Raw genomic sequence first — 8,284 nt, forward strand, 5'->3', positions numbered from 1 at the left:
TAATATTAAAATAAATTTTTTATAAAAAAAGGTTAATAAATTAATATTTATTTATATTAATATATATATAATAAAATATATTAAAATAATTTAATTTAATTTAATTTTATAAAAAAAAGAAAAAATTAAAGATTTAATATTTAATTTAATAATAAATATTTTATATTTAATTTAAAGTTAAATTAAAAAATTTAATAATATTTAATTTTATTTATATTTATATATTATAAAATCGTTTTAAAATATTATATTTTAATTATATTAATTTATAATATTTAATTTATATAAATTTTTTATAAATTAATTATTTTAACTTTAATTCGATTTTAATTTACTTAGAAATTATATTTATTTTAATAAAAAAAAATAATTTTCTAAATTAATAAAGGTTTAAATATAAATTTAAATATAGATTTAGTTTTTATTTTTCAAATATTATAGTTTTTTATTAATATTTTTAAAAAATTAAAAAATCGGGTTTTTAATTTATTAACCTTAGCTGTATTACTTTATTAAAGGTTGACAGGGCATGTCGGCATTTGACGTGTGTGAATGGGTTGCCCAACTGCAATGATTGCTTTTGGAGGCGCGAGGCGTCGATTTCCCTCCTGTCCTTCATCTGGCGATACGAGATTTAGGCGACGTAACGAATGAGTTGATACCTAGTTGCGCACCCAGGTCATTCAGCGCACCAAATCGGACCAAGATAGCTGTACCAATTGATGACTGCCAACAATTCATGTCGACAGTCCTGTTCTTCTGGGCTGGTAAACAAACAAGCGAGAGAATGGCATGACGCTCGTATTGGCACGTCTTTCGCTGCTACGTCCTCAGTGCCGGAGGCCCATTTCTGCTGCCGTTGGGCCGCGACTTGTGGCTTTTTTCTTCTCCTGGCTATCTCGAAATAGGACGAAGCTATGCAGGAACCCGAACCCGCCTGCTGCCCGTTGGTGTTGTTGATTTTTCGTCGCGTTCTTCGTCTCGACCTTAGGGTGTGATCGGCTCGACTTTACTGCTATAGCAGTAAATTTAGTTAATTTTATTACTATATACTATTAAAGGTACACTTTAAGTATTTTAAGTTTATATTTACTATTAAATTTTTTTTAATATTTAATTTTAATAGTAAATATAATGTTTATTTTATATAAAATAAATAATGTATTATATTAAATATAAAGTTTTAATTTATTATTTTTTTTTATTAAGTTAATACTTTTTTTAATTTAACTTTACTTATAATAATAAATTTAATAATAATAATTTATTTTTAAAAATAAATTATTATTATTAAATTTACTATTATTATAATAAAAATGTTAATTATAATAAATATATAAAAAATAAAACATTTATTTAAATTAATATATTATAATTAATTAAAAATATTATTATAAAATAAATTATTTATAATATATAATACTTTATAATATTAAAACATTAATATTAAAGTTTAATAATAGTTTATAATAAATATTAATATTATAATGTTAAAGTTAATAATAAAAGTATAATAATAAAGTAAAAGTTAAATAAATTAATAACTATTTAAAGTTATTATTTATTAAATTAATATAAGCTATACTTTAAGCTATTTTAATAATATATTTATAAATACTTTATATTAATATATATTAAGTTAAATTTATTACTATAGCAATAAATTCGAGCCGATTACTCCCTTAGCCTCGAATCAAGCCTGTAGTTATCCTAAAAGTCTTCCCAAATCTTCCCCATGTTGGCTCGACCGCGGCATTAGCTCGGGGCTAGAGGCCCACTAGCTCCGCGCTACAGGCCCATGCCGCAAAAATGATCGACAATCTCGGGACAGCAAAATAGACCATCCCCTGAAAGGATCTTTGAGTCGGGGACCAAAAAGGGCCACGCGAAAAACCTAGAACAAGTGGATTGTTAGTCTAGTCTGGCCGGTGCAAGAGCCTGGCCTATCACGATTCAAGTCATTCGACAAAATCCATCGAGCCAGCAGTTGCAACAGTAGCAAGGTGGTGTGTCCAAGGAAGAGCTCGCGTCACCAGTCGCGACTTTCATGTCAGCGTCCGGTATACGACAAAATCAAGATATTTTTGGTTCGTCGGCGTTTTGCCGGCACCCAGTGACCACACGATATGCATAGATCCAACTAGCTTGGTGGCTGCCTGAGAGTTGCCTCGGTCTGTCAGTCGATCCGGGGCCGTCAATGCTTGTGCTTATGCGGGCTTATGGAAAAGAAAGGAAAGCACCTTCGTCACCACGGTATTCGGTTGCCGGGCTGGAGCATTTAGCGCGCCGGCGAGGTCGAGATAGGCTGTCGTGACGCCAGCACAGCACGACTCCCACCGTACCGTCGGTACGGCAGGGTTAGCCCCATAAGCATAGTCGCGAGCCACACCTGATACGACTCAGGACGGCGGGATGCTTTAGGCAGTAGATATGGATACAAGCGGTACATGGAGCCGAAGCAGCCCCTGTGCATCGGCCGAGACTACCGACCGACCTCGGGTCTCCATGCCTAGCCCATAAAAACGCAGCAAACCACGACTAGCACTTGCCTAGCCAGATCGGTTGTTCTTTTCTGCTCCTAGCCACGCTAGCTGGACATTGTTAAATCTAAGGTTGGTAAATTAAAAAACCGGTTTTTTAATTTCTTTAAAGTATTAATAAAAAATTATAATATTTTAAAATAGAAATTAAATTTATATTTAAGTTTATATTTAAACTTTTATTAATTTAAAAAATCCTTTTTTTTATATTAAAATAAATATAATTTTTAAATAAATTAAAATTAAATTAAGGTTAAAATAATTAAATTATAAAAATTTTATATAAATTAAATATTATAAATTAATATAATTTTTTTTTTTTTTTTTTTTTTTTTTATCCTTCGGTTTTACCCGGATATTAATAGACCCTATTTTACGGCGGGGTCGCTATATAATTCGATTAATTAGGTTAGTATAATAAATAAGTTTTATAGGATAAGTATAGGTTTAAAGGGGTAAATATTTTATTAATTAATTAAAAATTATATTTATTTAAATTCTTTTTTAATATATATTATATATAGTTAATATAAATAGTAAGGAATAAATAAATAATAATATAAATTAATAATAATTTTATATTAAAATAAATAAATATTTTAAATAATAAAGTTAAAAAAATTAAGCTTTTAATAATAATAAATAATAAATATTAAACCCTTTTTTTATTATAACCCTTAATTACAGCTATTTATTATCCCTTACGGTATAGGGTTTAAGGTAAACCCGGGGCTTGCGATAGTATTATATTTAATTATTAAGAAAGGAATTACTCGTTTATACTATATAAGTTTAAAATTTATTAAAAATTACTCATACCGAGTAATAAAGTTTTTAAAACTAGCGTACGTAGATATTAATTTTACGTAAGTTTTCGGAGAAAATTTTTAAAAATAAATATAAATTTTCGCGATATACATTCTTTAGGATTTATAATTTATTTCTTTTTTTTTATTATATATATATATATATATATTACTATCTCTTATTTAATTTTAATCCCTTTTATATTATTTATATTTTAATACCTATTTATATATATTATAGTAATTATTAATAATAATAACAACGCTATATTATACACGCTTATAAAAAATATTTTTAATAATTTCGATAAAATTAACGCTATTATGCCGGTAATTAAATATTAATTTCTTAAAAAGCTTTATTTTTACGATTATTATATCGCCTTTAATAAATTCGATTTTAAAATATTTAAGATTATATTTAATAATATACCTTTTAAATTATTATAATATATAACTTTTTATATATATAATTTATATATTATATATAAAATATATAGCGATAAAAACCGTTATTAAAATTATTAAATAATAAAAGGTATATTTAAATATATATAAAATAGAAATAAGGTTTTAAAAACCGCGGAGTTTAATAAGTTCGATAAAAGTTAATATAATAAGATTATAGATTAACTTAATTAATTAAAAGGAAAAGGCCGTTATTAATAAATAAGAAATAAATTAAGATTAACGAATAGTCCTTAAATAGATATATTATTATCGATTTATTATTAATTAATTATTATATAATTAATTAATTTATATATTTATTTAATTTAATTTATTATATAAAAAATAATAAGTTTTATATAAATTTTCTTTTTAATATAAATAATAAATTAATATCCTCCGTAGGATAATTAAAAATTATATTAAAAAAAAAATTATATTAAATTTATTATAAATATATAAATAATAATATTAAATAAAATTTTAATAATTATAATAGGTTTTTAATTAATTAATTAAATTACTAGATTTTAATTTAAACGTTATATATTAAGTCTTAAGTTTAAGCTTAGTATTATATAAATAAATTAATTTTTTATAAACTAACTATATAAATATTAAAACGTTTTATCGATATATATTAACCGTAACTACGGACCGTAACGGTCCGCCGGCTCTTATTAATCCGGCGTAATATAATAAGAGACCTTATTTCTTATTATAATAGAAGTTAAAAAACGGCGCCTTTAAAAAGATTTAAACCTTTAACCTAATATATACCCTTATATTTAGTTACCTACTTATTAAACTATATAAATTAAAAATAAATTAATATAATTAAAAAGTAATATTTTAAAATAATTTTATAATATATAAATAGAAATAAAATTAAATATTATTAAATTTTTTAATTTAACTTTAAATTAAATATAATATTATTTATTATTAAATTATATATTAAATTATTTTAATATGTTTTAATATATATATATTAATATAAATAAATATTAATTTATTAACCTTTTTTTATATAAAGTTTATTTTAATATTATAATAAATAAAATTTATTATTAAAAAAAAGCGTTTTAATAATATATTATTAATAATTATATAATATAACTTATAAATAATTTTAATTAATAATAAACTAATTAACTTATTATATTATTAAAATTAATATAATAATAAATTATATTAATATATTTTTATAATTAAAATAAAACTATTTTCTTTTAAATAAAAATTAAAATATTTATTTTTTAATATATATAAAACATTAATTAATTAATTAAACGATTTATATTAAAGTTATATAATTATTTTATTATTTATATAAAATATTTAAATTAATTAAACTTTTTATATAATTTTAATCGGATTTAAAGCGGTTATTATTTAATATTAATTTTAAACTTAATTATTTTATTATAAATATATAATTATTTTTACCTCTTTTTAATTAATATTTATATATATAATAATATTAAATTAAAATAAATTTTAATCCTTTTTTATTTTATTTTATTAATTATTTATATAATTAAAGTTTAATACGTTATATTCGCTTTATTTTTATATTTTATAAATTAAAAGAAATATATTTTATATAATTATAAATCGCGTTAAAATAAATAATTATTAATAATTTAAAAAACGTATTATATTATAAAATTAAATTAAATAAAATTAATAAAATATTTTATATAAAATCTATATAAAATAAACTTATTACGTTTAATTAATTATATTATATTAAATTATAATCTTTATTTTATAATAATATTAATAAAATAAATAATAAATAATAAAATATATTAAATAAATAAAAGATAATTAATAATTAAATAAAGGTTTAACGTTAATTAAATTTCTTTTTTTTAAATAATATATAACTTTAAAAATTATAACCTTAATTAATAAAAAATATTAATAATCTTATCATATTTATTAAAATAACTTTTTTATTATAAAATTTTAAAAATATCCTCTATATATAAATTAAAGTTATAAAAGTTATAAAAAACGTAAAAAACGTAGGAAAAATAAAGTTATTATTTAATTAATTAATAAAATAAATATATTATATTATAGGTATTAATTAAGATATTATTAATTTTATTAAGGTTATTATTAATAATTTCAATATAAATTTTAATAAATATCTCTAAATATATTTTAATAATTATTAATTAGGTTTTAATATTAATTATTTATTAATATAAAATAAGTAAATTATAAATTTAAACTAATATATTAAATATATATATTTTTAATTTAAAATTAACTCTATTATAAATAATATTAATCTATTAAGTTTATTTTAAAGCCTATTTAATATTAAATTTAAATATATTATATTACTTATTAAGTAATATATTAATAATAATATAACGATTAAATAACTAATAAAAGGGTTAGAGTATTAAATATTTAACTCTAATATATTTAAATTTATATAAGTTAAAAAAATAACTATTATAATAAATAGCTTTAATTAATTATTAATCGATTATATATTTTTAATTAAAAAAAAAACAATAATTAAAAAACTTAATTTATATTTAATATTACTATTAATTAATATACTATAATATATAAATAATATACTTTTTTAAATACTTTTTTAATTTATTATTAATATTAATATTTTATTTAATATTAATAAAATAATATTAAAATATTATTTAATTATAAAATTAATATATTAAATTATTATAATTTATATATTTTTATATAACTTTAAAATTTATTATTATTTAATAATAAAATTAATATTTTAAAAAAAACATATAAATTAACGTAAATTAAATAATTTTAAAAAACCGGTTTTTTAATTTTATTCTAATTCTTTCGATATTCTACGAAGTTAGTTTTTTAGCAAAGAACCGGTTTTTTACCAGCCCTAGTCAGATCCCGATCTCTCAGTTATACCGAGTTAGGGCGGTCCTGACGACATGGCTTTTCCCTTTCATCTTCTACTTGCGGCGGGCATCTCGACTATTCCGAGAGTCCGGGTAAGTGATCGTCGTCGACTAAACTAGTTAGCCGTAGCCGTGGGCGTTGGGGCCAGAAACAAATTGCATCTGCAATGGCTCATACCTGAAGTAGTAGTAGATACTAAGGAGATCGACATGCTCAACTACCGCCGGCTTCTTGCTCTTTACTTGCCGCTCCTGCCGACCATTTGTGGTCGACTATAGACAATTGCACACACGCTTCTCTGCAAAGAATCGACAAAGGGCAATGAACAATGGGTCTGTGTATAAGCTTCTCTGCTTGATTCGGCCGTTGCCTTCTTTGGTCAAATGTCCGAAACCCACCTGCTGCTTAGGGTGACTGTCTTTGCTTTTTCCCCCTTCGTTCTTGCTGGACTGGCTTGGCAGCCATCTTAGGTTGATAAGATATCTCAAATACTTCTAGTCTACTACTAACGAAGTTGGCTACCTAGAACTCGAGGAAACCTGTATTCACCGATCTGCTACGGGTCTACCGAGGGGCCGGTCCTGCTATACTACTGAATGCACCAAAGATCTAACCGACTCCAGTCACTAGAATCGTCCGCGGCTCCTTTAGGTTGAGCCCCTTTACTATCTTTCATGTACCGTAGTCTTTCATCATGATCTCACCAAGTCCGGACCACACCACGCCAAGACAGACGAACATATTCCAACTGAGAATGAAAGGCCTAGATTGCGGTCACAGCGACTCTTACCTTGGCGGGAGATATTCTGCCATGCAGAGTAGCCCGCAGTCGAAGAACCTCAGGGGCATCGATGAGCGTTTAGGGAGGCCGCCGGATGTGGAGATTGTCCTCGCCGAAGCAACTACCCATTGCCATTGCATACTGCGGCTCTCCACCGATCGCGATGGGGTCCGATCCTGCGCATACTAGTGGAGGGGCCCATGATCATCTAGTGTTTGTTGATTCGGAGCCTTGAGTGTGATATCTATGATTTTGAACCGAACCACGGTATATTACCGTTTCCACCTAATGGAATCCAGCGATGGTGACGATCAGGGAAGAGCAAGTCAGGCCCCGAACAATCATTTATGACAGTCATGAGGGATGATGTCATGGGGGTCTCGAAGCTGCGAGAACTATGCGTCGTTTGCCTCAAAACTGGACAAGTTGTTGCAAGAAATTACGACTGTACTTGAATACCATCTACTCCGGAGGAAAACACCTGGTCAGGTTGAATGACTATAGGCCTTTTTCCAAAGGCACCTTATCCTCTGTTTCCCTGTTGACTTAGACGCAATATAGTGTCGCCCCTGGAAAGTTGACTCCTTTTCAAATGCGAGATATGTTGTCTATACCAGAGTTTCACACGTATACATTAAGTTGTGCATGCTGCCTTTCAAGCCAACATGACTGTCACAGAAAAAGAAATGCTCTCATGATTTAGCAAAGGCAAGAACTACCTAAGTGTCAGGCATCGTACCTGCTGACAAATTCATTACCGACCCCAACCAACCCCTGCCCCTTTC

The sequence above is a fragment of the Apiospora marii genome (assembly GCF_038362585.1).
Source record: "Apiospora marii strain CBS 49790 chromosome Unknown utg000001l_segment0_segment0, whole genome shotgun sequence".
Lineage (NCBI taxonomy): Eukaryota > Fungi > Ascomycota > Sordariomycetes > Amphisphaeriales > Apiosporaceae > Apiospora > Apiospora marii.